We start from the raw sequence: 9,408 nt of genomic DNA on the forward strand, positions 1-9,408 counted from the left end.
GCCTCATCTTTGTTCTGATGTTGTTGTTTTCATGTTTGACCTCCTGCCTTAGTTTCCATGGCAACAGACAAGCTCAGATGTCCTGAAGTGTATTGTAATGTAATGAAAAATATTGATTTTACTTTTACAGTTATTGAGGACAAGCTTTACCTCACATTGAGATATTCTTACTCATTAAATGTTGGTTAAATCAACATGACAGCAAAAAGACATTTTTTTAAGATTAAACTTATTTTGAAATTAAATTTTGACCCATATGCAGAACTTATTATGGTTTTACATCTACTGCACTGCTCTATAGGTTAGAGAACAATCCAGCTGTAGTAATCTTGTCGTCTTTTGGCTGTAATGGATTTTTAAAGTGAAAATTATCATTTCATCTCAGGGAATTGTGCAACAGCTGGATTCAGTTTGAAAAAGAAAATATGAAAATTAAACTAAGTAATAAAATATGCTATGCAGATATCAGCGGTCACCCAAATGGCAACTCGAATAGTTTCCATAGGAAAAAGTGAGAATGAAATAAATGAATAAGTGAATATTAGCAGTTCAGAAGATTAACCCACAACTAAACCAACTAAAATAAATGTGTAATAGTTGTTTTTGACCCAGAGGACACTTGATACAGCTGTGAGAGAAAGTCACCACTATGACCTTAAGCCAGTTGTGCCGTAGTAACACTTGGAAAAATGCATCCATCTATCTTCAGTTTCTGTGTTTAAAAATGTACCACACAACTGCTGCTGATCCAGAATGCTCTGGCCAGGTTCTGAGAGGACGAAGAAAGTGGGTCTTATCAGAGCAGCTCTGTAGTTTATACTGTAGCCTACTACTGAGTTTCAGACAAGTGGCTCAAAAACTCTGCTTACTGTATAAAGTACTGGGCACAAATGCGTTGACCCACCCGCATTTCTTTTCTCATTCTTTCAAATACTTTGCTTAAAACTACCCCAATTCTAATAAAAAATGTTAAAGTGGTCTATCTAATTTGCTTTCAAAATTTTTCTTTGGAAATTGGCTGCTTGTTTGTTCAACCATTTTCAATCCAGAACGTTTTTTGTTTGTTAAGCCACTAAACACTGAGCTGTGAATTATTCAAGCATAAAAAGTACCAAACCCAATGAATGTCCTAATGTTGTGTCTGCACAAAACAAATAGCTTAGCAAAGACCTGAGTTTAAATTGTATCATTAGGCACCAATAGCTTTGTAAGCGACTCTGGATCATATGGTTGCTCCTTTGATTCCTCGGGTGTGTATTCTTTACTTGGTTCCTGGCAAGCTGCTGAAAAGAAACTAAATTTGTTCCCATATTTTTAGCTGCAACCATAAAAAATGTCAAACACACAACTGGAAATGCATGAAAAAGTATTTTTTCAAGCAACAAGGTGATTCTCAAGCAGCTTTCAGTCAAAACTTTGGCATATCAGCATGGCACAAGAGCTGGACTGAAAATCAGCCAGATCTCAACATTATATCTGAGGCCATGTGGGATCACCTTGACACAAAACAAAAAGTTAGCCAACACTCCCTCAAAGAGCTTGTAAAGTCCTTCAATAAGCCTTGAGAGTTAGTCCTGATGATTAAAAAGAAAATACAAGAAAGCTTGTCCAACATTTTTACGTTGTATTAAATAAAGGTGCTTTTACCAAATATAGATTTTTAAAGCTCATTAGAATTGTACGACTTCAATTTTTTGCCTTATTTTCTGTCCTTATGTTTGCATTTTCCATAAATCACTGCACCTATTTCTAGTTTTTTTATCATATGAGTAAATAAGGGATCTCTTAAGATTTTTGCACAGTGCTGTATTTAAGAGACACTGACAAGTTTACTGCCTAAATACATTTTATATCGGCTCTTTTGTTATCAACAGACTGATTTCCAAGTAAAATTTTGGTTGCTATTGGTTTAGATTTGTTTTATCATATAATTTCTTAATACTCTAATTTTTTTTTATACTTTACATACTTTTTCATTTAGTCTTGTGTGAAGGTGTGATGACAGTTTCATATGTGACCAGCAGAGGGCGACATCTCCACACAAACAAACGCTGTTAAACCTGTGCTCCAGTTCCACATGAAGTCTTCCGGTGAATCTGCTGCAGGTGAGCAGACGTGCTCTTCAGGGTCAGAACACCCAGAAGAGTAGTAACCAAAAGTCGGCAGGTCAAAAAGACAGATCATCTGCGAACACTGGTATCCCAAACTGAAACACTAAATCAGGTATATGTAAAACATCCTTCTGTGTAATAAAACTTGCAAACATTATAGTTTTTTAACTATTAAAGTGGCATGTATTGACTTGCACATATTTGAGCACATGTATGAATTATTGATTCATATTAGTTGTTCTATTCATGCTCTTTCTTGTCATTCAGCAGATTGCCAAATCAGATCTCATACAATGATAGGGAAGCTTCTCCTGAACACCAGGAGTGAGTCCAGAGCCAGTGAGCACAACCAGAGGAATAATCCGTAGAGCCAGGACCGTACAGTAGGCAGTGGTGTGGAACCACAGTCCAGCCTCAGTTTGTGAAAAGAAATCATATTGATCCACCTTTTCACAATTAAAGAACAGAGAATCAAACAACAAGAATCAAAGCAGATCCTGATGGAAATAAGTTTTTATAATCAGGAGAATCCCTGGGCCTCCTTAACCTATGAGGTCCCCTTTACACATGGGGGTAAGAGAAGTTTGGAGGAATTACTCCAGACCCTTTATTCTAAACAACATGCTGAAAGCTTGAAATGTTACACGCAAGCTTTATTAAGTGGACCACATGACTGATCTCCAGCACATACACATTCAGGTGGTTGTTAAAAATTAGACATGAGGCGATTTCACAATTTGATTTTTTTTCTACACACTTTGTTGTAGATCCTATTGAGTTTAGTCAAACTGAGGTGAAGTAAAGTGAAATCCCTGCCAGGACCACAAAGCACCTGAACCTCCTCCCATCTAAATGGAAAATGTTGCATTATCTAGTAGGAAACTGTGGGACTGTGACTATAAGCTCCATCTTCAGTCACAAAGAAGTCTTTTAATACCTACAATCTGATTCAAATCAAACCAATCCAACATGCTTCTTTTTTTATTATTTCTTCACAATGATCCATTAATTTGTGTCAGGTGTGCTGAAGCAGAAAGTGTCTAAAGCTTGCAGGATAAGGGACGTGACTCTAGCATGGCAACTTTTGGAATCATTCTTATTTCTTATCTACCTTGATGATCATGTGTTTATGATTCAGCCTTAATTCTCTCTCACTTATATTCTGCTTCTTTAATAACAGAAGCCAATATTGGTTTACCTGAGTATGCAACATGGTTTAAATAAATAAATTATCTTTGAATGTAAAAAAGTCCAATTATTTGATTTTTGGTGGTAGAAAACTCTACTCAAGAGTTGTATTTCAGCTTAAGCTAAACTCCAAGTAGATTTTTAGTAATCACTGCTGATGAGAACTTAAGCTGGAGAGAGCATGTAGAGTGGGTTAGTTTTAAATTTAATAAATATATTGGGATAATCTGGAGGATCCTGTCTCCACAAACAATCTACTCACTCTTTATTTTTAGGGTCACAAGCTGGTTCAACCCATCTTCCCATTATTCCTTTATTTAAGAACCTAAATATTCTCACTATTTATGATATTCAGTTCAATTATTCTAATAATTTATTGGCATTTTATCAACTCTATTTATTAATATGTGTGGCTTGTGTGTGTGTGTGTGTGTGTGTGTGTGTGTGTGTGTGTGTGTGTGTGTGTGTGTGTGTGTGTGTGTGTGTGTGTGTGTGTGTGTCCCTTACTAAGAGTAGTATGTCATGGTTTCATTATGTTTATTTTTGTACAATGACAATAAAGACAATTTTGATCTTTATCTCTAATACTTTTCAGTTTTGTGTTTTTATTTACTAGATGTATTCAAACAAGGAAAGAAATCTGAAAATGTTTTGTTTTTAAATTGTTTTAGATACAAAGGGGCCAAATTATGGAGTTATATTTCTCATCTTGCGATCAAGTGTCCTAATGTAGGAAATTTTAAGAAATGTTTAAAAGGTCATTTCATTGCTTATATATAATCTTTTATATATATGCATGTAATCTTTTAAATATTGCTTTGGTTTTACAATTTGGATGTTTAATTTTTATATTGCATAGTATTTCTTTAAGACCAAATTTATCTTTTGTCTCATAGTTTTAGCTTCATTATAGGTGGAGGATTGTTGTAAGTCTTTTTTTTTATTATTATTATTTTATTTATTTTTTTCTCTTCCTACACTTTTTTGTCTGTCACCTGCATGTTTAAAATACGCTACTGGCCCTCAAGAGCCAGAGTTTGACATTCTTGCATTAGAGTCAAAATTACATCATTACTCAACCTGAGTGTTGTGAGAATATTGAAGGTCTAGTGAATAGAAAATAGATTAAGGCAGACTAAAAGCAATATGAAAAGGAAAGGCAAAACTAAAGCTAGCATACTGTATCTGTGCAGATGTGGGAGTGCAACAGTCCCTGTGTTTGCTTTGCTAAAACCTGTCAAATCTATTAGAAAATGGACCAAGAAAAAAAGAGAGATAGTGTCCATTGAATGCAAGATCTGCAAGATAACAACTATAGTATTTATTAAAGTAAGCTAATCATAACTCATTCAAATACATTGAATGATATGCTTATTTCATGGAGTCAAGTGTGGTGAATTTTATGTATGTTGATAATAAAGATTTATTTTAATAATGACACTCATTAACATGCAAAAACAATCATTGTAATGTGTTTGTAATTTTTGTAATTTGTGATTTAATAGCTCCACTGGGAGGGGGATCTTCTGTTTTACTGTTTTATGTACTGACAATATACTCATATTCTTTTCCAAAGAATTGTTTTTTTGCTTTCAGTGTACAAGTAAGTTATACATTTGAATTTGAGGATCAGATATGGGCTGTGATATAAACACTGGTCCTATAGTTGCCTGTTGACACATTCTGATGACTTCCTCTGCCTTTAAATGAGACCTATTTCCCTTGAACTGAAACTGAATTTCAAGCAAATATTTACAGTAAATGAAACTGTAAATATGTGATGAGCTGGCTCGCTGTGGCTATACCACTCACTCATCTCAATTATAATAACTTCTACAAAACAGATTTCTTTATTTACCAGTAGAAAACACAACTTTAAATATGCCTGCACATTACAAAAGATGTTTTAAACAGTGACAGGTGTAGGTTTTTACACCACTGGCAGCTTAAAAAATCATTAACTATGTGAGAGTGGAAGAAGAACTAATCTTCTAGTCTAGTCTGAGTATAATGGTCCTTTTCAGCAGCTTCTCATTGACAGATGAGTCCGGCAAAAACAGAGCGATGTGTGAGGAAAACCTTTTTCAAAGTTCTTCAGGTTGAGGCTGGGATGTATGAGAGTGAACAGCCAGGATGCGAGGAAACGAAACTTTACTTAATGCGGAAATCTTCCCTCCACTTTTTGTGTTCAGTAAAAAATATTTTCTTCTGGGTAACACTTTACAATACTGGACGCAAAATTTGCTTCGTTACTAGGCAACGCCTTGAGGGCGAATCAGGAAGTAATGGGTAGTTAACCAGTACTTACTGGTGACCACAAAGACCAGGCTTATTAGGGAATTACTGGTTAATTATTTGCCTCGTTACTAGCGAACGTCTTACAGGCGAATCAGGAAGTAATGGGTAGTTAACCAGTACTTACTGGACCCACAAAGACCAGGCTTATTAGGGAATTACTGGTTAATTATTTGCTTCGTTACTAGCGAACGCCTTACTGGCGAATCAGGAAGTAATGGGTAGTTAACCAGTACTTACTGGACCCACAAAGACCAGGCTTATTAGGGAATTACTGGTTAATTATTTGCTTCGTTACTAGCGAACGCCTTACTGGCGAATCAGGAAGTAATGGGTAGTTAACCAGTACTTACTGGACCCACAAAGACCAGGCTCATTAGGGAATTACTGGTTAATTATTTGCTTCGTTACTAGCGAACGCCTTACTGGCGAATCAGGAAGTAATGGGTAGTTAACCAGTACTTACTGGTACCCACAAAGACCAGGCTTATTAATGAATGAATGAATGAATGAAAAATACTTTATTAATCCCAAAGGGAAATTCAATATTGTAGTAGTAGTAATTTTTTTTTTTTTTTTTTTTTTTTTTTTTAAACAATCACATTAATTAATTGAGGGCTTTGTTCTTCAGCCTGATAGCTGCTGGAAGGAAGGATCTTCTGTATCTCTCTGTCTTGCATCGGACTTGAACAAGCCTCCTACTGAACACACTCTGTTGTTTCGTCACGGCGTTGTGTAGAGGGTGTGAAGGATCTTCCATTATCTTCGTCAGCTTGTACAGAATTCTTTTTTTGATGATCAACTCCAGCGGCTCCAGAGTTACTCCAAGCACAGAACCGGCTTTCTTGATCAGTTTGTTAATTCTTTTCAAGTCTCTGGTTCTGATGCCGCTGCCCCAGCAGATTGCTGCAAAGCTGATTGCACTTTCAACAACAGACCTGTAGAACATTTGCAACATTTTGGTGCAGACGTTAAAAGATCTCAGCTTCCTTAAGAAGTAGAGTCTGCTCTGACCTTTCTTGTAAATGTACTCAGTGTTGCTTTTCCACTCAAGTCTGTTGTCCAGCTGAACTCCAAGGTACTTGTATTCCTCCACCACCTCCACCTCCTCTCCCATGATGGAAACATTTCTATGTGTGTTCTTGTTCCTCCTGAAGTCAACAATCATCTCCTTTGTTTTCTTGGTATTCAAGATGAGATGATTGTCACCGCACCATTTCACAAACTGACCGACCAGTTCTCTGTACTCTGCTTCTTGTCCATCACTGATACACCCAACAACTGCTGAGTCATCAGAGTATTTCTGCAGATGACAGAACTCAGAGTTGTACTGGAAGTCTGAGGTGTACAGCGTGAATAGAAATGGTGAAAGTACAGTCCCTTGTGGTGTTCCAGTGCAGCTGACCACCATCTCAGACACACAACCTTTCAGTCTCACAAACTGTGGTCTGTTTGTGAGGTAGTCGTAAATCCAGGTGGTTGTGGAGGGATCCACCTGGAATTTCTGCAGCTTCTCACACAGCAGAGCAGGCTGAATCGTATTAAAAGCACTTGAGAAATCAAAGAACATGACCCTCAAAGTGCTGCCTGACTGGTCCAGATGAGAGTGGGCTCTCTGAAGCAGGTATATGATTGCATCTTCAACCCCAAGCCCATTACGGTATGCAAACTGTAATGGGTCCTGAAAGGTGTTCACCTGCTTGCTGAGGTGAGCCAGTAAGAGTCTCTCCAGGACTTTCATGACGTGAGATGTCAGGGCGACTGGTCTGTAGTCTTTTGGTTCAGCTGGTTGTGGTTTTTTAGGCACTGGAACAAGGCAGGATGTTTTCCACAGCACCGGGATTCTTTTCTGGCTCAGGCTGGTGTTGAACAGGTGCTGGAGAATCGGACATAGCTGTTTTGAGCAGGTCTTGAGAACTCTGGGACTGACACCATCTGGACCTGCAGCCTTGTTCTGGTTCAGTTTCACCAGTTGTTGCATGACTTGGTTACAGGAGACAGACAGAGTGGAGGTGGAGGCAGAGGAGGTTTCAGGAAGTCCTGATGTGGAGGGAGATGAGGTTGTGTCCAGGTCCTTGACTGAGCTGCAGGGTGACAGAGTGGAGGTGTGACAGGAAAGCTGTGGGCTCATGGAGGGTGTGTGGCTAGTTGGGGTTGAAGCAGGAGGTGAGCTAAACCTATTGAAGAACATGTTCAGTTCATTCGCTCTGTCCAGACCTCCATCAGTCTGATCCTCCTTTATCCCGAAGCCAGTGATCTTCTTCATTCCTGACCACACATCCCTCACATTGTTTTTCTGAAGCTTACTTTCCAAAACTTACTTTTACTACCATGTTTTCTTATTTTGAACAGTATGGTCGGGGAAGATTTGGACGAATCTGGAGGAGGCGAACATGGGTCTTTGGAATGCTAGGCATTAAAAGCATGAGAAGGCGGCCCATTCTGAGGCTAGTCAGAAAACAGTTCTGGTGGCACTTGATCCCAGTCATAAGGTGTTATGATTGCCAAGGGACCACTATCATCTCAGATCAATAGAGGGTTTAGATGACGGCACTGGCTAATAGTGGATATGTTCACTATTCAGTAAACCACAGCCGGTCATTTGTAAACGCAGAAACAGGTGCCCATACAAAGAATATGACTGTGAGTGGTCTACCTACAAATCCCAGGTCTGGAGACTGCCTGGCAATCGAACAGAGAACACCTTGAAGAAACAGCTTGCCTCAATAGAGTGGACACATTGGGTGGCCAAATCTCACAAGAATGGTGCACTTGGACATATGCTTCACGAGATATGCAAACAGTACAAAGTTTAAAATATATGGAAACGATAGTTTCCATTTATTGGGGGAAATGCTTGCATGTGTGTGTGTGTCTAACTTTAAGGTACATTTTGTGTAATAAATACTGTCTCTTCTGCAGTTGTTATCAATTTTGAATGGTTTGCACATGTTAGATAGCTATATGCATAAAACCTAAAGAGATCAAACTGTTATTTTCAGTATAGAAAAAATGCCACAAAACTAGTAGGTACTGTTCAGGTACTGCTTAGTTAATGCTTCGTTCCTCAGTAAGTACTTGGTATGATGTTTGACTTTACAATAATGTCCACAAAATTAGTAGTTACTGGTCAGGTACTGCTTAGTTAATGCTTCGTTCCTCAGTAAGTACTTGGTATGATGTTTGACTTTACAATAATGTCCACAAAAGTAGTAGTTACTGGTCAGGTACTGTTTAGTTCAGAATCAGAATCAGAATCAGAAAGGTTTTTTTATTGCCATATGAGTGAACAGGTTCACATCATTAGGAAAATGCTGCGGTACTTGGTGCAGACATAAAAACAATATAAGTTATAAGTTTAAGCATGCAATAAATATAAAATAAAAATTTTAAAACAAAATAAAGTCTCTACACTTTAACACAAAATTACAAAATATACAGGATGGGTATGGAATTAGAGCATAATCCAGAAAGTATGCTAAAGTGACAGTAAAGTAGCTTTGGTATGTTTGTCTCTTTTTGCATGAAGCACAGGTCCTGTGACTGAGACAGAGCGTTTATGGCCTAGAGTTCTCGTTCATGAGTCCAACAGCAGAGGGGTAGAAACTCTTCTTGTGGCGAGAGGTTCTGGTCCGGATGGACCGTAGCCTTCTGCCTGAGGGGAGTGGCTCAAAAAGTCCATGACCAGGATGAGAAGGGTCGGCTGCGATCCGGCCCGCACGGCCCAGTGTCCTGGAGGCGTACAGGTTCTGGAGAGATGGGAGAGTACAGCCGATCACCTTCTCAGCAGAGCGCACGATACGCTGTAGCCTCT

This window comes from Melanotaenia boesemani, chromosome 3, assembly GCF_017639745.1.
Source record: "Melanotaenia boesemani isolate fMelBoe1 chromosome 3, fMelBoe1.pri, whole genome shotgun sequence".
Lineage (NCBI taxonomy): Eukaryota > Metazoa > Chordata > Actinopteri > Atheriniformes > Melanotaeniidae > Melanotaenia > Melanotaenia boesemani.